The sequence below is a fragment of the Macaca mulatta genome, chromosome 11 (genome assembly GCF_049350105.2).
Source record: "Macaca mulatta isolate MMU2019108-1 chromosome 11, T2T-MMU8v2.0, whole genome shotgun sequence".
Taxonomy (NCBI): Eukaryota; Metazoa; Chordata; class Mammalia; order Primates; family Cercopithecidae; genus Macaca; species Macaca mulatta.
In genome coordinates, this window is record NC_133416.1 from 13,180,877 (window position 1) to 13,205,026 (window position 24,150).

At 45.4% G+C, this 24,150-nt stretch overlaps 1 protein-coding gene across 8 annotated transcripts in view; it reads right to left on the reverse strand.

The window, feature by feature from the left end:
* Positions 1-24,150, reverse strand: part of LOC144329480 (SH3 domain and tetratricopeptide repeat-containing protein 1-like) — a 65,356-nt gene that overhangs the window by 30,148 nt on the left and 11,058 nt on the right. Inside the window, exon 1 of one of the 8 annotated variants that reach the window (XM_077953641.1) lies at positions 4,557-4,765. The exons of the other annotated variants lie outside the window; for them this stretch is intronic. The gene's annotated coding sequence lies outside the window, so the exon portion shown is untranslated. Of the gene's footprint in view, positions 1-4,556; positions 4,766-24,150 lie in introns of those variants that run through there. 8 annotated transcript variants of the gene reach the window in all.

A 24,150-nucleotide genomic window follows, 5' to 3' on the forward strand; every position in this document is an offset into this window, starting at 1 on the left:
CTTGTGACCCCCCCCACTCCTGCCCGCCAGAGAACAACCCCCTTTGACTGTAATTTTCCTTTACCTACCCAAATCCTATAAAACAGCCCCACCCTCATCTGGGTGACTCACTGACTCTCTTTTCGGACTCAGCCCGCCTGCACCCAGGTGATTAAAGAGCTTTACTGCTGACAGAAAGCCTGTTTGGTGGTCTCTTCACATGGACGCGCATGACAGGCAGGTGCAGAGCCAGGGAAGGACCTGTGATGAGAACAGAAAGGAATGCACCTCCCTGTACGCACACTCGGATTTTATGGCAATGTGGGCAGGGCACTGAACTGGATGCCTGAAAACATTCCTCCGAGTTCTTTTGCTGATTTTCTAAATATTGGTGTAAAATCTGAACTCAGACAAAATTTTTTTAAATCGCTTCAATCAACATATTTGTTTGGTGCTCAGCATCATGTCTACATGATCATCTAGAAAACCAACTTCTGTTCTAAGGCTCACATCTTCCTATAAAGTCCCAGGGATTTTACAAGGGAATGCACCTCTCATTCGCATCAAGAACACACACAACCACCATTAAAGAAATGCTTAATTTGTTTACATCATTTTTTAAACACCCAGATTTGAAATACAATTGAGAAGACAACTTTTTGATAGCTCTGCTTTCGAACTGTGAACTGCGGGTGGAGAAAATAACCTGCCATGATTTCTAACCAGTCAACAACCCGTCTTCCCTGGCTGCAGTAGGAGCAATCTTTCTGAGCTCAGGATGAAAAAGAACCCAGCTGGTTAGGGGACAGATAATCATCAGTTGTCAGCGGGCTTCCCGGGTCCCAAATCCCCATGTGATAAGTGGAAGTAAAAAGCTATCAGTGACCAAGCATCTTATCCCACCTCGCCAACTGCTTCTCCTGCCATGTAAATTTAAAATTAATAAGCCTGCTATTAGAGAACAGAGTTGGCGCTGCATCTGTCTTCCTAAAATTATGGATAATTACCAGCCCACAATGGCTTCTAATCAGATTTGAGTAGTCCCTTAGACAGGAAGCTAAAGTGCCTCAGCCCTAAACTGAGAAGAAAACAGAAACTGGAATGCTCTAGGTTTGATTTTTTCCCCCTTGTTCTAAAGTTGCTGTTCCCGAAACTCCTTCTACTGTCTTGTTTATAAAATGTATGAGAAACGGGGAAATTTAAAGACACTATAGAAATGGCCACTTTTTCTAGGTACAAACTTTGTGAACATGATTTTCAGCTGCTGGGCTTTTTCTCCACAAACTGTGAGCCTGGAGTACATTTTCTCCCTCGTGGTTACACATTCAGAGTCAGGGAAGGTGATTTTAGCAGTAAAGAGGGGACTGCAGTGAGAAGTGACCGGACACTGAGAAGGGCAGACAGGGAGTCCACCTCGGTGGCCTGCAGTGCTCCTGGGCCTCGGCCTTTACTTTTCTATCTGTACAAGGGATCTAAAGGCCCGTGATTCTAGGCCACGACAGCTCTTCATACACACATACGCAAACATCACACGCCTATGTGAAAAGCTGTGACACTTGGCTGATTTCCTGAAGAAGTTATCTTGTATCATTTCTACTCAAGTACTCCACCTCCTTCCAGACAAGTATCTGAGGATGATGGGCTATCCCACAGCAATGTGTGTAACCTCTCCTGCTCACGATCCCTGTTCACACAGCATTTCCCAAAAGCATTTGGCATGAAATGACAGAAGAAAAAAGAATAAGGTTCTTTCAGCCCATTCATTCATTCATTCATTCAACAAATATTGACTAATTATCTACGTGCCAGGCACTGGTATATCACCAGGGAGATATAGATATAGATATAGATATAGATATAGATATAGATAGATAGATCTCAGATATAACAGGGAGATATATATAGATAGATAGATATAGATATAGATAGATAGACAGATCTCAGATGTAACAGGGAACATATATTTTTGTAGGTGGAGACAGACAACCAAAAAGCATGTTCAAGAGTGACCAATGCTGTAGAGGAAAATACACCAGGAACCAGGAAAGAACACCCCTAGCCACCTTACACTGGGGTGATGCTAGCGTTACAAAATGGAAACAGCAGCCAGGCGCAGTGGCTCACACCTGTAATCTCAGCTCTTTGGGAGGCTGAGGCAGGCAGATCACCTGAGTTCCAAGATCAGCCTCACCAACACGGCGAAACCCTGTCTCTACTAGAAACACAAAAATTAGCTGGGCATGGTGGCACACGCCTGTAATCCCAGTTACTCAGGAAGCTGAGGCACAAGAATCACTTGCACCTGGGAGGCAGAGGTTGTAGTGAGCTGAGATCGCACCACTGCACTCCAGCCTGAGCCGAGATCGCACCACTGCACTCCAGCCTGGGTGACAGAGCAAGACTCTGTCTCAAAAAATAAAAAATAAAAATACAATGTAAACAGAGAATAAGATACCAAAAGAAAGAACATGAAAGATTAATTGTAACAAAAGGCTTTGTAAAAGCTGATACTTTCCTTTCTTGTCCCTTACAAATGGAAAAAAAGGGCGGGTAGGGGGTAGCATCAAAATGATGGTGATGTTTTAAGCTGGCTTCGGGTTTCAGATGTCTGACAGCCATACTCATGTACTTCAAGGAAAAAGCTCTGTAAGCCATCTGGGCAATGATTTAATGTCTTTTTTTTTTTTTTTTTTTTTTTTTTTTTTCAGAGAGTTTTTAAAATACAGGAAAACATGTGTGTTTCTTTGGCTGCTCTGTGCCCGCACATGTTCAAACTGTGCTAACAGATTTTTCCACGTTTTGCTGAATTTGCCAGCTTGCCATAAACAGGCTTCCATGTCTTTTCTTAATTGTCTATAAATAGCACAAACACCCAAAAATGCAAATCAAGACAAGCTGTCCCTTCAACTGCTGCTGCCATGATGACAGCGAGCGACAATTGGCCAAATCAATACGCGGAGACCGAAGCTGTCCGGCAGAGAGCACAGGGCCGACAGCTTTTCCCATAGCGTTTAAAGAAACAAGCGGAAACGGCTCTCCACACAGGACAGACACGTCCTTTGTTCTTTGAATAAATACTGCCAATGCCCAAAATACTTTCTCCATCACACTATCTATATGGAATTCAAGTTCCTTCCAATACCACGAGTAACGCCAGTGATAGACTATGTTTAGCCATAATGACCCATTAGCATTCTTTTTCCTCTAAAATGTTGAAAGAACAACATTGAGTGTGCACTCACGAGGTGCCAGGCTCTGAGTTTTATCTCGTTTAGTTCTTGTTGAAATCCTGTAAGATCAGTATTATATTCTCTCATTTTTCATCAGTGAGGAAACTGAGGCCTAGAAAGGCTAAGTAAGTTGTCCATGGTCACAGGTTATTTAGGAACTTTTCTCCAAACTTTCAAAAGTTAACTACTGTCACTATTACAAATGGGTTTGTCTTTGTTAGTTTGTTTTGAAACAGGGTCTTGCTCTGACCAGGCTGGAGTGCAGTGGCGTGATGATGGTTCACTGCAGCCTTGACCTCCCGGGCTCAAGTGATTCTTGCATCTCAGTCTCTCCAGTAGCTGGGATTACAGGCATGAGCCACCACACCTGGCTAATTTTTTAATTTTCATTTTTTGTAGGGATGGGGTTTCACCATGTTGCCCAGAGACTGGTTCTGAACTCTGGGCTCAAGAGATCCTCCCAGGTCGGCCTCCCAAAGTGCTGGGATTACAGGTGTGAGCCACTGTGCACAGCCCTACAAATGTGACTTGTACAAAGTCCGAGCAGTGACAGGAAGAGAACAGAGACTTCAGAGAGTCTCCTGGCTGTTGCAACACCATATCCCTCCTCCATACCGTAACGTGTCTACACCCACCAAGCTCCTAGACGTTGAAGGCAGGCCAGCTCAGAGACGAAACAGCAGTAAAGAAAGAGAAGGTGCAGACATGTGTCTTGATTTCAGCGCCAGCGTGCCTCTCTGCCCTGCAGCTGCACAGGCAGAAACCAGGGGCCGGGAGTCTGAGACAGTGCGTTTGGTTCCTGGCAGGTAATCTTTTGGGAGACCATCCCATACAATTAGTGTTACACTTCTCAAAAAGGAAGTGTGACTTTTATAGAAAAATCGCTTCCATTTGGGAGAAAGGTTTAATAAAACCACAAAAGGATAATACATTCATACAACAAATTAAATTCATCCGCCACAAACTGAAATCCCAAAGCTCTCTGGGCTGCTTTTCTGAGCTGAAATTCAACTCCAGTTGAGAAACAGGTCAACTTTCCTAAAAAGATTTCTTTTCCACATGTCTTAAATAAAAATTCCTTTCTCTCACTTGTCATTTTCCAGATTTAATGGCTCTGTTGGCCTTCCTCTCATTTAGGCCATGAGCACTGACTGCATGTCGGCTACGGCCAGGACTCCAAGGGAGGCACCCTGGGGAACACAGATGACCACAGCACAGTGACACCCTCAGGGAACACACACGGGGAAGGCAAGATGATACAATCGCAGCCTTCACACAGAAAAGAACTTGGCATCCATACCCCGTCCCATTTCTAGAAAACAACGATGCTGAGTCAGAAACATTTACCGAACAGCCTGCAGTGTGGAGGCAGCACGAGGGGGTCCATGCGGGGAAGAGCACCTTCAGAAGGGGGCATGCAAACAACCTGGAGGCAGGAGACGCCCCCACGCACAAGGGCCAGCCTGGGGCCCTGCGGAAATGCCCATGCATCTGGGAGGAGGGAAAGAGGACAAGATACTTAAATGCTCCAAAATGAATAGAAACCTCCCAAGAACCTCCTCCGAAATGGGGCAGGGATTTACAAAAGACCAAAGCAAGAATGCGCAGTTATGCGCTCCTGAGCATAGCGCCACGAGAGCGAGCTATCGAGGAAGAAACAGGGTCCCTAGAAGCCTGAGCCTCTACTCCCAGCTCTGTGACTCATTCACCCTATGACCTTGGTGAAGGCTCTTAGCTTCTGCGAGCCACAAGAGAATCATGGGAAAACAGAAGATATGAAAACTGCTCTTTTTCACAGAACTGCTGAGGGAATAAAATCAGATAATGGATTTTAAAATTCTCTGTGAATTACGAAGCAAAATACAAACATATGAAATCATTCTTACCATTAATAACAGCACTGTAAAATTAAGAGCAGAGTTAAGACTGCAGCACTTTGCACCCCCAGACTCCCCAGAGAAATGGTGAGTCCAGCCGATGTATTCGGGCAACCCCAGTATCTAGGCTTCGAGAGCCTCAAACAGCTCATGAACTCTGACAATATCACTCCAGTCCAGTGCTCATTAAGTTCTCCAAGACAGCCAACTGACAGAAAATACTACAGCTTTTTCAGCTGGGCTTGAAGCGCTGCAAGCTCACAGCACAGCTAAACAATGAAGAGGTTTTCTGCCACTAGACTCAAAAGCTGGCTTTTGTAGATTCCCATAGAAAGAACATTCAAGGCCAGGCGTGGCGGCTCACGCCTGTAATCCCAGCACTTTGGGAAGCCGAGGCCGGAGGATCACCTGAGGTCAGAAGTTCAAGAACAGCATGGCCACTATGGCGAAGCCCTGTCTCTACTAAAAATAGAAAAATTAGCCAGGCATGCTGGTGGACACCTGTAATCCCAGCCACTCGGGAGGCTGAGGCAGGAGAATCGCTTGAACTCAGGAGGCCGAGGTTGCAGTGAGCCGAGATCACGCCACTGCGCTCCAGCCTGGGCGACAAGAGCGAAATTCCATCTCAAAAAAAAAAGGGCATTCTTTTTTGCTGATGTTAAATTTCCTGTGCTTAACACAGAGAAATCATACAACACTGAAATCCTGAAAAACTTATCATAAAAAGCATTTAGTGACTGAAAAGACATTCAATATAATCTGTAACAGTGAGTTCCTCTCCTCTTTCCAGCCAGCTCCACTAACGCTGTGACCCTTAACAATGCTTTCACTAACACAGAGGAAAATTAATAGGACCGCTTACCCCTCTCAGCTGACAGTTAAAGCAGTGCTTCTCCCTGGGCTCACTAAAGATGACCTTTACCCAAAACCAGGCTGCAACGACCCCGTAAATGTTGACTAACAATTTCAAAATTCCCATGTTCTTTGTCCACTCCTAAGGAAGATGAACTAAAGCCAGGTGTCTCCAAGTCAGAACTAACAGAGGCCTTAAACATCAGATGGCCCATCCCCTTCTTTCATAACTGGGGGATCTAAACCCGAGATTATGGAAGAAAACAGCCTGTTTAGTAACAAAGCAAAAACCAAAGCCTAGTCACCTAACCTCTGGTCCAGAACTCCTGCAGCAGTCCAGCACCCACAAAGGATGAGTCTCCCTAACCAGAAACTCCGAAATCCACAACTTTTTGAGTGCCGACGTGATGCTCAACGAAATGTTCATTGGAGCAGCTCAGACTCTGGATTTTTGAATTCAGGATGCTCAACTAGCAAGTATAATACAAATATTCAAAAATCCAAAAATGTAAAAAAAGTCTGAGACACTTCTGGTTCCAAGATGTTTGGATGAGGGATATTCAGCCTGCATTTTTTTTTCCCCCTCTAATGAAGGAAATTAAAAATGAGGCCCGAGCAAAGCCATTCAATCCATACTAAAGCCATTGAATAGTTTAATTAGTACCCATTGAAAGTTAAGTGCTACCCACAGATATTTAAAAGGATGAATACATACATGCCCATAATCCCAGAATTTGGAAGGCCAAGGCGGGAGGATCACCTGATGTCAGGAGTTCAAGACCAGCCCAGCCAGCATGGTGAAACTCCATCTCTACTAAAAATGCAAAAATTAGCCGGGTCTGGTGGCTCACACCTGTAATCCCAGCTACTCGGGAGGCTGAGACACGAGAATCGCTTGAACCTGGGGGGAGCATGTTGCAGTGAGCCAAGATCACACCACTGTACTCCAGCCTGGACGACAGAGCAAGACTCTGTCTCAAAAAAAAAAAAAAAAAAAAATTAATTTAAATTGTGTTTTCACATGGAGCGCATGTTCCCAGAACACAAGCCCTGCCCTATGCTCCAAGGGCACACAGGGTGCCCCTTTATCTTAATACTCACCATATTCTATGGCAGCCGTTGGCGCGTGTCTGTACGTCACACTAGACTTCCTGCGCATGAGGCAGGGATCATATATTATTACCTCTCTGTCCCCAATGTCTGGCCTAGAAGACACTCAGTAAATGATTACTGAACTAAGTCAGTTACTAAGACATTTTAAACTTGTATTAACAAAATTGATTTAATAAGTTTGCCAATGCAGCGTTCATACCGCACAGCTTAAATCTCAACCTGCAGATTTATCTTGTGTTCTGCTAGATTATCACCTATTAACATTCAGGAGGCACCTAGTGTGTGCTAGGCATTACTATTTGCTGGGGACCTAGCAGTGACAAAACAAAATTCCTTGTTTAAAGAGAAGTTCTAGTGAAAAGAGGAATAGAAGGAACAGGCTAGATTGATGAGAGAGCTAAGAAAAGGACAGGCTGCCATGGGAAGCACCTGGTCTTGTCTGGATGGTACACAGTTAACGAAGTCTGAGTGCTTCGTACAGCGTAAGATCATCTCCTCCAAAGAAGCTAATGAAGCTTTGATTCCCCAGTACCACAAGTCACCACAAAGGTGCGCATTCAAGGTATTCAAGAGGCCAATATTTAAGTGATAAATTAACTCAATCACTTAAAACTAGTCTTTGGTTCAAGAGGTAAGGGTATACTACCTTTTACAAATTTATTAGCTCTTAATATTTACATTTAAATATGATGATGACGGTGTAATAATAACTTCACTGATTAGTTTCTATGTGTTAGGCACCAAACTAAGCACTTTACACACACATTTGCACAATCCTGTGAGATGATAATGACCCCTTGTCATCCCATTTCACAGATGAAAGTCAAGTTTACATAAGCTTAAAAACTTGCCCCAAATGACATAGCTAGTTAGCAAAACCCAGGCAGCCTGTCTCCGTAGGCCTTGCTTAAAGAAATAATATTTATAAACTGTCTAGCACAGCGGTGGTACAAACAAGAGTTTAATAAATGCCTAACGAGCACTTCATATCCAAAATCATTTCCTGCCAATCAAACGAGACTTACTCTGGTTCTGCATAACCAACTGTCAAATTATTGTTCCATGAAGAAAAGGTGGAATGGGTAGAGGTCACAACAGAGTGAATAACTGGTAAATATACTTCATGGCAGGTAGTAACAGGATGTGGCATTTAGGCTATTTCCACATTTGTTTGCATAACACTTTTTTTCACAGTTCTAAAGCACAAGAGCCATTTTAAGCTGGTGAAAGCATAAGGCATGTCTACGATCCAGGACTCCAATTCACTGTGGATCAGTGGATCTCAACCTTTACGGTATATCAGAACCACCTGGGGGATTTTAACAGCACTATAGCTGCCCAGGCTCCATTTCTGCAGATTCTATTTCAACTGGTTGGGAGTAAGCAACGCATGCTTTTTTCACAGCCCCCCAGATGCAGCTAGGTTTGCAAACCACTGTCCAAGACGCTCTCACACTTCCGCTCAGTTCAACACACACTCGCTGAGATTCTAAGCACTACGAATCGGGCTAAGTTAACAAGTCAGGCTCCACTCCCTAATAATATTGGCAAAGAAACCAATATCAGAGATTTATTCCAGTCCAAACCAAATAAATTGCCAGGTGAAAAAAATGCCCTGGTATAGTTTGTCATACAAAACAACTTCCTGTATCTTCCCAGTCAGTAGCCTAGGGACTGACTCTGAGCGATGAGAATTCAGAACCAGGGGAAAATGCCAGTCTGAGGCATCTGCCACACTCCTAGCACACCCCCAAAAGCGCCCAGCTACACTTCACATCCACTGTCCTAACAAGGGTCAAAATAGAGAAGAGCAGTGCAATACAGAAAACAGAGCCTGCTGGACATCAAAAGGCTGGGGAATTCCAGTCCTAGCCCTGCTACCAATCAGTCTGGTCACTTCTCTCTGGTCTTGGTGTGGCCAACAGTTACGCGAGAGGGTGAGGCATAAAAACACAGATGTTAGGCAACCTCCAGCATCCAAAATACATAGAAATTAAAAAGCATTAAGGTCATATCAAGGAATGTATGCCATCAACCAGAAAAGTAACTGAAGTATTCCTTTTCCCTTTTCTTTTTTTGAGACGGAGTCTCGCTCTGTCACCCAGGCTGGAGTGCAGTGGCCAGATCTCAGCTCACTGCAAGCTCCGCCTCCTGGGTTCACGCCATTCTCCAGCCTCAGCCTCCTGAGTACCTGGGACTACAGGCGCCCACCACCTCGCTCGGCTAGTTTTTTGTATTTTTTAGTAGAGACGGGGTTTTACCGTGTTAGCCAGGATGGTCTCGATCTCCTGACCTCGTGATCCACCCGTCTCGGCCTCCCAAAGTGCTGGGATTACAGGCTTGAGCCCCCGCGCCCGGCCCCTGCTTTTCCCATTCTTAGGAAATCAAAAGTGGAAGCAGAAAATTGAGCAATCAGCCTACCAAGTTGACTGGGGCAACAAAATACACTCACGGATTCTGCTCATAACAGCGGGGGTGACAAACCAACAGGAGAACTGCAGAGCGTCCCTCTCTCCTCTGTCCACCCATGCCACGAGCCCGTGAGTGCGTCCACATGCAGCGCCCAGTCTCCTGTTCCACTGACGCCAGTGTCCACTCACCGCAAGCCTACTATGTGCCACATGTGCTATGATGCTCCCTCATCTCATCACCATAGACATCCCTGCTGGAGGTGAGTATGTGACAGACGAAAATCACGGAGGCCTAGGGAGGTTGAGACCAGCATTCCCACTGCAGTGAGGGCGTGCTTCAGAGGGGACTCCACGGCTGGGCCCTCCATGCCGCTCTCCTCAGTGTTCACTCCCAGACCAGAGCAGCCAGGGTGGATTGTCTTCCTCTATTTTCAGCCCCTTGGCTGACCCAGTATTCCCCAGAAAGCTATGGAGTCCTGCCAGCTCTGAGGCCACAAAGCCATAAACGCACGGGACACACAGCCCATCTGTCTCTAACAGGTCTTTTACTTGTCATGCTGGTCATTTCTAAGAGCAGATGGGTTAAGAAAGACTTGGCAAGTTACCATGAAATGACCCCTCCACTCCTCCTCCCTGGGGGAAGTCCGACTAGCGAGCAGTCAGGCCGGCTTTCTTCCCCCACTCCCTGCATTCCTGTCCCCAAGGAGCCAGAGAAAATCTCACCAAATATAGGCAGGAGACAGCGGCCTCCTTCCTACAGCTGGAGTGGGGAAGGGTCCTCTCGGGCCTTTCAAACTGCATGAGAAGCAAACTGTGAGCTGTGCTGACCCGGGCCTCGCCCATGTTGCAGGCATGTACAACACAGGCTCTCAGTGGTATCATCAGGCAGAACTACGAATGTACTTTCCATTGTTTTCATACAATGATTCCAGAACCGCTATCCACACAGCTCCACTTCTCACACATACGACGTGCTTCACGGATTACACAGCATTTTCACCATGCCCCTCATCCGCTCCTCCCAGCAGCCTTGTGTGATCCCTTGAGTATGCTTCCTCATCTCCATTTCTTAAGAAATGGAGTTTCTGAGGTTATGAAACCAAAACTTTCCCAAGAACATCCAGCTAGAATTAGAACCAGGATATGAGGGCTTCTGATTCTAGAACCAGTATTTGTGCCACTGTTCCACATGGGCCCCTCCAGGGATTTCTGCCTGATCTTAAAATGCAGACAGCAAATCCGTCTCTCTAGAGTCCTGGGGTTCCCAATACACAAGAAGTCAAACTTCTAACAGAAAGCTTGTACTTATTTGGAAGGCTACCTGGGATATTTCTTTTAAGTTAGTTTGTTCATGTTTTGGAAAGATTGTTCCAATGGCAATGCAGGGAATGAAGTGTAGAAAGGATTCCATGATGAGGCAGAGAAACAATTCGGTGGCTCTTACAACAGTCCAAATGAGGCATGAGGCGCAACCAGAAAGGACGGAGGGAAAATGCATTGGAAAGAAATGCAAAATGAAGTCCACTCAGACCCAGGATGGAAAAAAGGAGATTAAGCATGATGGTGGTTTCTAGTTTGAAAGACTGATGAACAAGGATGTCACTAACTACTGCAGAGTGGTATCTGGGGCCTGGGTGCACCAGTTTGTTTAACCATTCACCTGCTGAGCAGTCTCTGGGCTGTTTCCAGTTTCTAGCCTTTATAAATAATGCTGCTATGAACAGATACATAGAGGCTTTTGTGTGAACATAAGTCTTCATTTCTCTGGGATAACCGCCCATGAATGTGAGTGCTGCATCCTACGGCAATTGCACGTTTATTTTTTAAGAAACTGTCAAACTGTTTTTCAGAATGGCTGTACCATCTTCCATTCCCACCAGCCAAGTGTAAGTGATCCCGTTTCCCCGCATCCTCACCAGCATTGGTCTTGTTACTACTTTTTATTTTAGCCATTCTGGCACTTGTATAGTGACTTGGCTTTAATGTGCATTTTTCTGATGGCTGATGACGTTGAACATCTTTTCATGTGCTTATATGTTATCTGAAATGTCTCTTCTGGTCTTTTATTCATTTTCAAAGTAGATGGTTTGGTTTCACTGCTGAATTTTGATCGTTCTTTATAAATTATAAATATGAGTCCTTTATCAGACATGTGGTTTGCAAATAGTTTCTCCCAGTCTCTAGCTCCTCTTTTCATGTTTATTTTGCATTTTACAATTTGGTCCATGATCCATTTTGAGTTAATTTTTGTACGAGGTATGAGGTTTAGATCAGAGTTCAGGTTTTTTTCCTATGAATAATCAGGTAGCCAGTAATTTTTTTTAAGAGACAAGGTTTCACTCTGTCACCCAGGCTGGAATGCAATGACAAGATCAGAGCTCACTGCAGCCTCGACTCCTGGGCTCAAGTTATTCTCCTGCCTCAGCCTCCTGGAGTAGCTGGGACCATAGGCAGGTGCCACCATGCCCAGTTAATTTTTTTAGTTTTTGTAGAGACAGGGTCTTGTACCATGTTACCCGGGCTGGTGTGGAACTCCTAGGCTCAAGTCATCATCCCACTTATATGGGGCCAGGCAGTGGCACATGCCTGTAATCACAGCACTTTGGGAGGATGAAGCAGGAGAATCACTTGAACCCAGGAATTCCACACCAGCCTGAGCAACAGAGGGAGGCCCTGTCTCTGCAAAAAATTTTAAACATTAGCTGGGCATGGTGTTGTACACCTGAGGTCCCAGCTACTTGGGAGGCTCAGGTGGGAGGATCTCTCAAACCCATGAGGCTGAGGCTGCAGTGAGCCATGATCACACCACTACACTCCAGCCTGGGAGACAGTGAGACCCTGTCTCAAAAAAAAAAAAAAAAAAAAAAAGCTAGAGCATCACCCATATTAAAGACAGGTATTGTCTTTTTGAAAATTTATTACTGTTATACAATGGACATGTAAAATGTCCAGTTTGAAAGTCTGAAAATATATAAGTCTAAGTATTCTTACCTTAAAATTCTGATTCCTATCTAAGATATCACATACTGTTTACATAAGTATCACAATGTCTGGACAACAACTAAAAATGTGTACGAGGGAGAAAAATGAGCATATATGCCTATTAATTAAGGTACATTTCCCCCTTATTACATAAAAAAGTCATCACTGCAAACCCCTGTGACTGTATCCAAAGCAAGCCTACAGTTTTACTTCTCTGTATTATAAAATGCAAGGCTAAAATTCAAATACTCTACATTTCCTGAAGCCAAGGGTAGTTTACTTAAAATAAATGCCTAGGGTCTATATCAAAAATATGAAAAAGCTAGCTACTTCATAGCTATTCCAATCTAAGTTCAGCTTTTTCTTTTTTAATTGACATGTAATTGTGTCCTGTACATATGTATGGAGTACCCATAGTGATGTTATAATACATGTAATGTATGTGATCAGCGTAATTAGCATATCCACCATCTCAAACATTTATCATTTCTTCATGTTGGTAACGTTCAATGACCTTCCTCCAATTATCTGGAACTATATATTCTTTTTTTTTTTTTTTTTTTTTTTTTTTTTTTGAGACAAAGTGTCGCTTTGTTACCCAGGCTGGAGTGCAGTGGTGCGATCTCGGCTTGCTCACTGTAGCATCCGCCCCCCGGGTTCCAGTGGTTCTCATGCCTCAGCCTCCCAAGTAGCTGGGATTACGGGCGCCCGCCACTGCACCCGGCAAATTTTTGTATTTTTTAGTAGAGGTGGGGTTTCACCACATTGACCAGGCTGGTCTTGAACTCCTGGCCTCAAGTGATCCACCCACCTCAGCCACCCAACAGTGCTGAGATTACAGGTGTGATCCACTGCGCCCAGATAATTTTTGTGTTTTTAGTAGAGACGGGGTTTCACCATGTTGGCCAGGTTGGTTTCAAACTCCTGACACCAGGTGATCTGCCTGCCTCGGCCTACCAAAGCGCTGGGATATCAGCGAGCGCCCCGCGCCCAGCCAGCTGCTCTAGTTTACACTCCCCTACAGTGTGTAAGAGCTCCCTTGTCTCCATATCCTCGCCAGCACTTGTTATTTTTTGTCTTTTTGATAATACCTATCCTAACAGGTGACATGATACCTCACTGCAGTTTTGATTTGCATTTCTCTGATTATAAGTGATACTGAGCATTTTTTGCACATATTTTTTGGCCATTTGCATGTCTTCTTTCAAGAAATGTCTGTTCGGTTGGGTATGGTCACACAAACTTGTAAGCCCAGCACTCAGAACGCTAAGGTAGGAGGACAGCTTGAGCCTAGACCAGGCTAGGCAGCATAGCAAAACCCTAGCTCAAAAAAAAAAAAAAAAAAAAAAAGGAAGAAGAAGAAGAAGAAGAAGAGGAAGAAGAAGAAGAAGAAGAAGGAAGAAGGAAGAAGAAAGAAGAAAGAAGAAAGAAGAAAGAAGAAGAAAGAAGATAGAAGAAAGAAGAAGAAGAAAGAAGAAAGAAGAAAGAAGAAGAAAGAAGAAAGAAGAAGAAAGAAGAAGGAAGAAGAAAGAAGAAAGAAGAAGGAAGAAGAAAGAAGAAAGAAGAAGAAAGAAAGAAGAAAGAAGAAGAAAAGAAGAAGAAGAAGAAGAAGAAGAAGAAGAAGAAGAAGAAGAAGAAGAAGAAGAAGAAGAAGAAGAAGAAGAAGAAGAAGAAGAAGAAGAAGAAGAAGAAGAAGAAGAAGAAGAAGAAGAAGAAGAAGAAGAAGAAGAAGAAGAAGGAGGAGGAGGAGGAGGAGGAGGAGGAGGAGGAGGAGGAGGAGGAGGAGGAGGAGGAGGAGGAGGAGGAGGAGGAGGAGGAGGAGGAGGAGGAGGAAATATCTTTGTCTGTTCAGCTTTTTGACCTCCAAAAATTAACAGCCCATTTTGGAATTGGATGACCTGTCTGATTCAGAGACAATCTGTGTTTGGTTCTAATCTGCTACTTCCTATGTGACTTTGGGAAGTTCCCTTAGCCACTTTGAGCTCAACTTCCCCAATATTAACCAGGAATAAGTACCACCTGCCTCTGCTGGTTAACGCTGAGGACTGAAAGGAGAACCTCCACAACGCCACTTGACAATGCTGCCTGGCGGAAGCCCCTCAATGCGGGACTGCTAGGATCATCTGAAGCCAAGTACAACCTTCCTTTCCACTTTCCCAGGCTCACTCTACATACGATTAGCAAGGAATAGCGAATAAAGGAAACCAAAATAATTGCTTCATTTTTAATAAGAAATTTTTTAAAAGTGGGGGTGGTGTAAAAGTAGGAGGGAGAGGAGGGGAAGGAAAAGCAGCCAGTCACAAGTTCTAGTCCAGGGCTCATCCCCGGCCTCCTGACTCAGGTAATCACCAGTCCCCACCTCCTGGGGAGGGGTACTTTCTCGGCTGGCTTCAGCCACATGGAAGGCACTGCCACAGGTGTTCAGAAACCAGGAGCACCTTGAAATGGGCAATGTGCTTTGGGTAGCAATTTCCCTAAAGAAACCACGGCACAAAAGTGACCCACATAGGAGGCACCAACGGCTGTAAATACTTGGTGGCAAAAACTGATGTCATACCTTCTGTACAGGAGACACACACCCAAATACAACTTGCCAAAATAGCAGAGAAAAAAATACAGCAGACATCCAGTGCCATTCTGTTACAGAAATATTTATATCCCAAAGACAGGGACCTCTCTGGAACACTGTCTTTATTTCCACGTTTCATGGAAGATGTTTGAGTGCACTCACCGGTGTCTCAACAAACTTCCAGCCCCTGCTCTAAACCCTGTGGCTCCTCAGCAAAACCCAAAAACAAGTACCAGTTTTCCTTCCAAATGGGAAATTTCCTGACCTAGCGAAACCAGCATCAAAACCACTTATGAGATAGCTGATTCCAGGCGAAGCCCTCTAGTCCAGGATGACTCCCCTCCTGCAGGAGCGGGAAGGGTGGGCACAGCACTGGCCTGCCAGACCACATCTCCAGGCAGTTTGAAACCATGGCTGCTCAGGTGAGCCATGACAAAAATCAAAACCAAGTATCTCTGAAAAGTATGTATGTCAAGAACCAGACCTGGGACCAGACTCAGCAGAAATGGATGTTGCAAGGCTTGTTCAGACACCTCCTCTCCATGCCCCCTCTCCCCGGGACCTCCCTCCTTTCACTACGGGCCCAGGGCCAATGGACCGCTCCCTTTACCTCTAGTCCAGTGCAATTTCAGGCTGTACCAGACCCTGAAATGTATTCACTGAATGCACTATTTCTTGAAATGATCGTAAATCACCTGACTACAACAACAATTGTTTTAAAAGTGTTCTCTCTCTCTCGGGAATCGTGCCATGAGTTTGAGCAAGCAGCTTTGCTTCTCTCTACTGCAATTCTATCATTTGCAAAATGTTAACAATTACTGTGTTCACCCATAGCATTGTTGTAAAAAGCCTTAAGACCCACTTATGTAGCCTGCCTGGAACACAGACCCTGTCACACGGCAAACGTCCACTGAAGGTGAGTTATCTGTAGCTATTATTACCTAGCACTCCAGCGAACAAAAGGAGTCGATCAGGTCTCATTGTATCACCATGAAAGGATGTCCACGTAGACTGCGGAGTGGGAGTGGGGGGGACTCAATGTTTATCAGGTACTATTTTGTTTTTTACAAAGTGTACATATACATTTGTAGGTACACTGGAAAAGTTCTGGAAGGAAATACACCCAGTGTTAATAGTGACTACCCCAAAGACACATTCATCCAAACACACAACAGAAAAACACTTTCTTTCTGTCTTCCATATCATTTGAACTATTTTCCATAAGCATCTATGGCTTTTGTAAAGTTTTTGAAAGGAATTTATTGCAATTTTTTCTGGAGAAACAAGCAGGAGCATGAAAAAAGTGGAAACAGAAGGTAAAATGGAATGGGACTCAATGGAATTGAGTCCAAGCCAGGCTCAGCAGGCACACGAACCACACACCTCTCACTACAACTCAACACCAGCTCTCTCTTCTCTTGGTCCAATGGCCCAAGACTTAGAGACAAAATGTCTATTGTGATCACATCAATCACACCAAGGGGCTTGGAACCACCCTTCCAAACTCCTGTGGTTCTGTGTACCTGCCCGGGGCTGTTAGCTTTCCTCCTGTGTCTTCGGCTGGCCTGTAGCCCCCTAGTGGTGGAAATGCACCCTGACACTTAGCCATCATCCCCGCAACACTCAGCACCGCAGAGACCAGGGCAGTGATGCCCACTCGGACTGTGATTCTACTTATAAAGCAAAGGACCAGGGGCCAGATGCGACTTGTCTGTGGTAACTCACCAGCTGTTGCTTGAACCAGAACAAAGCCAGGTCTCCTGATGCCCAGAAAAGAGCTAGTGCCTGTTCCGCTAGAAACGTGGTGAAAATGTTTTGCTTGCTGTGAAAAGATGCACTACTGGAGAAGATGGGTGCAACTTCTCATGGAGCCGCTCGGCCCAGATCACCAGGCAACAGGGCTGCCGGATGAGACACTCGGCCCAGATCACCAGGAAACACGGCTGCCAGATGAGACACTCGGCCCAGATCACCAGGAAACATGGCTGCCAGATGGGACACTCGGCCCAGATCACCAGGAAACAGGGCTGCCAGATGAGACACTCGGCCCAGATCACCAGGAAACAGGGCTGCCGGATGAGACACTCGGCCCAGATCACTAGGAAACAGGGCTGCCGGATGAGACACTCGGCCCAGATCCCCGGAAGCAGGGCTGCCGGATGAGACATGGGGCCCAGATCACCCGGAAACAGGGCTGCTGGATGAGACACTCAGCCCAGGTCACCAGGACACAGGGCTGCCGGATGAGACACTCGGCCCAGATCACCCGGAAACAGGGCTGCCGGATGAGACTCTCGGCCCAGATCACCCGGAAACAGGGCTGCTGGATGAGACACTCAGCCCAGGTCACCCGGACACAGGGCTGCCGGATGAGACACTCGGTCCAGATCACCCGGAAACAGGGCTGCCGGATGAGACACTAAGCCCGTCCACCGGAAAGGAAATCTGGCTGGGCAGTGGAGGGAAATTCACACAGGTTACCCCAGCCTAACAGCAGCAACAACATGAACAAAGCAAAAAATACCTGACTGGAAAGTCGTAGCCTGGCTAGCAAATTCGAAACAGAGCCACAATCCTAGCAGCACACATCACTGCAACACAGAGCTTCCATCAGTGTGTGCACACTTCAATTAGAAATGTAAAATGTCCATGTTTTTGGAACAAGGGGGCTATTTGTGTGTGAGTGTGATGTTAAACAAAACAGCTCAGAAGAAACTGTTGGCAAGGAAATAGAAGTAGGCACCCTTATACGTTGACAGTGAGATAACGGTATGGCCCTAACGGAAGGGAATCCAGGAACACCCATCAACATTTAAAATGCGCAGAACCCTGGATCCCACAATTCCATTTCTAGCAAAGCATCCTATGAACATATTCACGTAAATATGCAAGAATTATGTACAACTCAGCATTGATTAATCCAAATGGCTGGGAACAACCTAAATAGTTACCAGTGGGGAACTGGTGGAGAACAGTGTTTATCTTATGCCAACATCTATGTTTTTAAAAAGAAGACACATACGCTGGGCACAGTGGCTCACGCGTGTAATCCCAGCACTGAGAGGCTGAGGCAGGCGGATCATGAAGCCAAGATATCCAGACCATCCTGACCAACATGATGAAACCCCGTCTCTACTAAAAATACAAAAATTATCTGGGTGTGGTGGTGCACGCCTGTAGTCCCAGCTACTCAGGAGGTTGAGGCAGGAGAATCGCTTGAACCCGGGAGGTGGAGGTTGCAGCGAGCTGAGATCATGCCAGCCTGGTGACAGAGCAAGACTCTGTCTTGGAAAAACAAACAAACAAACAAAAACTGGCAACAGTGGTCACAGGGCGGTGATGGGAGTAGGACTTCCTTTCACTCTCCAGGACCTTTTGAATGCCGCTCATATTACATATTCAAACTATATGACTACAGTAAATATTTTCAAAGTAACTATGAAAAACTGGGGGAATAATAATATCTAACACACAGGACTGCTGTATAAAGGATGAAAAACATTAAGCACTATCAGAGTTCAAAGGAAGCAAGATTAATTCTAGCTTGGATGTCAGAGCGAGGATCATGTAAAGGAAGTATTTCAAGTCTTGAAGGAGGGAGAAGATTTAAAGAGGCAGAAGTGTGAAGAAGATGTCCCAGATGGAGATAAGAACACAGGTGAAGAAGATGAAGAGATGAGAAGGTATAAATTCTAAGTGCAGTTTTCAGGCTGGGCTTCAGAACAGGGCTTAGGCAACAAGCTGGAGTGCAAGGCTGGTGGTGGGAATGGAAACACTGAAACCCAAACTTGCATATCACGCCCAGATCATGAGCCTTGAATGCCAAGCCAGGGAACCCGTCCTCGATCATAACAACAAAAAAGTCACTGGGCCGGGTGCGGCGGCTCATGCCTGTAATCCAGTGCTTTGAGAGGCTGAGGCGAGAGGACTGCTTGAGGCCAGGAGTTTGAAACCACTCTGGACAACACAGCAAGACTCTGTCCTTACAAAAAATTTAAAAATTAGCTAGGCAGGATAGCAAACCTGTAGTCCCAGCTACTCAGGAGGCTGAGGCGGGAGGATCACTTGACCCCAGGAATTTAGGGTTACAGTGAGTTGTGATGGCACCTGCATTCCAGCCTGAGCAACAGAGCAAGGGCATGTCTCAAAAATCAAATAAAATGAAATTAAATCACTAAAAGTTTGTATAGACATAAAGTATAAAATCATACCATATATGATTTAATCCAGATATATAATATAAATTAGAGGGGGAAAAGAGAAATTAGGAAGCTATTATAAGAAGACAAGACACAACTAAGACATGAGCAAAGGCCCTGGGCTCACAGTGCTATCTTTATATAAAGGAATGAACTACCACATTTATTTTCATGGCATCACCAACTTAAATACAGACTACATTATTCTGGAACCATCTCTGCATCAGTCAAATCAGATGGCCATAATACCATAGGCAAATACCATAAAAAACACCATAGGCTGTGTGGTTTAAACATTAGTTTATTTGTCCAAGATCAAGGTGTCGGCCAACTCAGTTCTGGGACAGGGACCTCTTCCTGGCTTGCAGACAGCCACCTTTCTTCTTGTTTCCTCACACCAGGGCAGTGGGAGCTCTCTGCTTTCTCCTCTTCTTTTTTTTTTTTTTGAGACAGAGTCTCGCTCTGTCACCAGGCTGGAGTGCAGTGGCACAATCTCAGCTCACTGCAACCTCTGACTCCCTGGTTCAAGCAACTCTCCTGCCTCAGCCTCCCGAGTAGCTGGGATTACAGGCACGTGCCACCACACCAAACTAATTTTTGTATTTTTAGTAGAAACAGGGTTTCAGGATGGTCTCAATCTCCTGACCTCATGATCTGCCCACCTCGGCCTCCCAAAGTGCTGGGATTACAGGTGTGAGCCACCATACCTGGCCTGGTTTCTCTTCTTCTAAGGACACTAATCCTGTCAGACCAGGGCCCACGCTCATGACCTCATCTAACCCTAATCACCTCCCAAAGGTCCTATCCCCTAATACCATCACACTGGCAGTTAGGGCTCCAGTACAAGAATCTGGGGGAGACATCAACATTCAGTTTATAGCAAGGTCTTTTCAATCCTGTTGAAAAAACAACCAACTGAGTAGGCGAAGAAGTACCTTATATGTAAGCAAGTCAGGATTTTTCATATTTCTGCTAACACATTAAAGTCAATTTAAAATGTCTGATAACAAGAGTCAGAAGCAGAGATAAATGGAAGTTAGTTACTCTGCATTTTAGGCCCACATTGAGCTGTCTTTCAATGACATTGTGGCACAAAGAACATTACTTTCTATTCCTGGTTTTGCCACCAAAAAAGCTGGAACATTTCCCTGTATTTCCATTTATCTCTAAAATCACTGGGCTCACCTAGCAGACCTCCAAGGTCCCTTCCATTCACAAACTCCACAAATAACTTCCTACCAACAGAGGCTACACAAATAAACTACACTGACGAGGGGGAAAGCTAACACTAGCAAACAATGAGATGCACACAAGACAAGACGTATAGAGAACTGGGTCAACCACAAACTGGTGGATGATGAGCCGGCGGGGGATAAAAACACATTCCCTAACGATGGACAGAGAGGCAGTGGCGCCGAGGTAGTATTGTTGAAGATTTCCTGTTTTAAATCTTCAAGATAAATGGCCCAATTGTTTATATTCATTCTGATTAAATGTGAACGTGAAAACTTCCTCCAGGGGACACAGACATCTAAAAAGTTCCCAATGTATCCAATCCGTCATTTGATATTTTTAATGACAAGAAAAATGAGGGACTGAATATACAAACAGACCATGCCTGATCATATGTATAATGACAGAACTCAGACCACAACCTGCAGCTGCCCACCCAGGAAACCAATCCCCTATCTACAGTCAACAGCCAGGAGGCCAGCCAGGCTAGCACATCAGACAGGAAGCCAGACTGCTCTCTCTCCACAACCCAGAAACTAAACCACAACTCTGTCCCACGTGGCCAGGACTTGACTCAAAACTAACAGCCACCCTAATTTTGGCCCCTGTTTCCCAGGTAGGATCATTCAGAGAAAGCCAAATACGCCCCTAACCAATCACATAGGACACCCCGCTTCTGCACAGCCACGTCCAGCCCCCACAACAGCCGCCACTGGGAGCCGTTCTTTTCCATCTTGAAGCTTCCCCACTCCTCATCTGCCACTCACTTGCATGTCAGTCTCTGCCACACGCAAGTGACGGTGCCGACTCCCTTACCACAGCAGCTCTGAGAAAGTCGCCTCTGCCTGTCTCATGTGGGCGGCCTTCTTTTTTTTCCCCCAAAGAGTAAGTCTTAAATGAGGGGCTTCTCTCTATATGGCCAAGCTATGGCAGATTCCAAGCCTGGAAAGACCATACACCTCTCAGGTCCTCTTTCCACAAAACACAGCTTCCTTGAGTTCTTCAGTTACTCCCCACCAACCAGGGATGGAACCACGTGTTATGGGAAGATCAAGGGCCTTGAAGTCAAACTTCTAAGTTCATCAAGTACTTCATCTTTCCATTTAATAGATTACATGGTCTTGGCCAGGCATGGTGACTCACACCTGTAATCCCAGCACTTTGGGAGGCTGAGTCAGGCGGATCACCCGAGGTTGGGAGTTCAAGACCATCCTAACCAACATGGAAAAACTCCGTCCCTGCTAAAAATACAAAATCAGCCTGGTGTGGTGGTGCATGCCTGTCATCCCAGCTACTCGGGAGGCTGAGGCAGGAGAATCACTTGAACCTGGGAAGCAGAGGTTGTGGTGAGCTGAGATTGCACCATTGCACTCCAGCCTGGGTAAGAAGAGCAAAACTCTCTCAAAAAAAAAAAAAAAAAAAAAAAATGACGTGACCTTGAATAATCTTCTTAACTTCTCTAAGCCTCTATCTTCATCTTCAATAAAATAATTTTACCTCCAAGATTGCATTAAATGGAATCCCACATGTAAAACAGCTGATAAATATTAGGGGCCTAACAGCTGTGCGCTCCTACTGCTGCCCCACTTTACCACAAGGGAGAAGCGCAAGACGTCCAGAAAAAGCCTGTTGACCCCTACACCTCAGCATCCTGTGTTCACACAAGGCACAGTGGCATCCAGACTTACCGGGGTCGCCCAAATACAAGACATGTTTTGATTTTTCAACTTAGATACACATGGCTTCTAACGTTCACCATATATGATCCATAATTTAGAAGAGATTTTCCTACACTACCCCGCGGTTCTATTTTAGCAGACTTAGATGTGCCATAATAGCTCACTCTCTTAAGCCCTCTTCAGTATCAAAAACAAAACTTTAATCTGTAACACAGTTATCAGCAGTGAAAGTGGAAAAGGTACCTATGAGTCAAAATGACCCTCTGGCCCGCCCCGCCCCACCGTACAAAAAGCCGTTCAGGAGGATTTGGGCCGATTAAGAGAATGCTGTCTGTATTCCCAGGGACAGACAAACGCCTACCCTGGTTAGAAGCTGTGCTGCTCAGCCTCCAGGGTAGAAAGCTCCCCACACCCTCTACCCAAGGAGAAGAGAAGCACATGGGGTGGCCAGGCTCCAGCATGTGGACTGCTGAGTGTGGTTTCTGCAGTCCAGGTCACCGCCCTGGGTGAAGCTCTTCCTTCCTTCTTTTCCACCCAAGTGGCCAAGGTCGTACGGCTGCTGTAGGGCCTCTTCCCTAGGATGAGTCAGCCCAGCCATTCCCCTTCCCCTTCCTTTTTTTTTTTTTCTTTTTTTTTGAGGCGGAGTCTCCCTCTGTCATCCAAGCTGGAGTAGTACAGTGGCGCAATCTTAGCTCACTGCCACCTCTGCCTCCTGGGTTCAAGCAATTCTCCTGCCTTGGCCTCCCAAGTACCTGGGATTACAGGCGCCCGCCAACACACCCAGCTAATTTTTATATTTTTAGTAGAGACAGAGTTTCAACTGGTTGGCCAGGCTGCTCTCGAACTCCCGACCTCAGGTGATCCACCTGCCTCAGCCTCCCAAAGTGCTGGGATTACAGGCATGAGCCACTGCGTCTGGCCGAGTCAGTCCAACCATCCTAACTTTTTGTTCTGGCAAAATTACTCTCTTCCACGTCTACCTTCCAAGTAGCTACATCTGAGATCTGGCCTTGGGGCAGGCTTGAAGAATCCCCGTTTTTGGTCCTCAAGAGGTCCTACCAGGGTCTGGGACAATTCCAAGGCTTGTGTTCTTAAAGAGGAAAGAAACCTCACATACACAGCTCTCACAGAGCTCAGGCGAGCACGTATCGGAGGCAAGGCTTGGGAGGCGGCCCTAAGGTTTGGGTGTGCATCTATGATAACAGCTAAGAGATCTGAAGCCAGCTGTCTGGGTTCAAACCTCAATTCCAACAGCACTGGCTGTGTGATGTTAGACAACGTCCCCAGCCTCTCTGTGGTTCCGTTTCCTCACTGTAAAAGGGTCACAATAATAGAGCTGCTCTAAAAATTAAGTGAATTCGTGCATATAAGGTATTCAGAACAATGCTTGGCACATGGAGGAGTTCAACAGACACGTATTGAACAGAGTAACTTAGCAATTAGTAAATATACTCATGCAGGCCAGGGGCGGTGGCTCACACCTGTAATTCCAAAACTTTGGGAGGCTGAGGCCAGAGGGTCACTTGAGCTCAGGAGTTTGAGACTAGCATGGGCAACACAGCAATATTCCATCTCTAAAACTGTGTTTGTGTAACATATATGTATATATACACTCATATATTCACAGTGTATTTATAATATACAAAATAGTTGGAATACAGACTTAACTATTCACAATGGTTACTTCTAGAGAAGGGGGAATGCAAATTTCAGCTTTTTATCCCACACATATATTCTTGTATCATCTGAAATATTTAAGCCAATTGTATGTATAAATTTGCCCCGAAACACATAGCAGAACACTGTAGTTTTGACTCAAAAATCTTCAAATCATGATGGAATTGTTCTGTGAAAGTAAAGTTAGAGAGATGAAAAGTCTCCCTCCAGCCTAAATGCTCTTTCATCTGACCTATATTACACACACCAATGCAGACGCCCCAATCCTTTCCCCACTGTCACAAGAATTTTTCAGAGAACTGCATTCCCCTTTACAAACTAGATGATAGTTAGAGTTACCAGGCAAGAA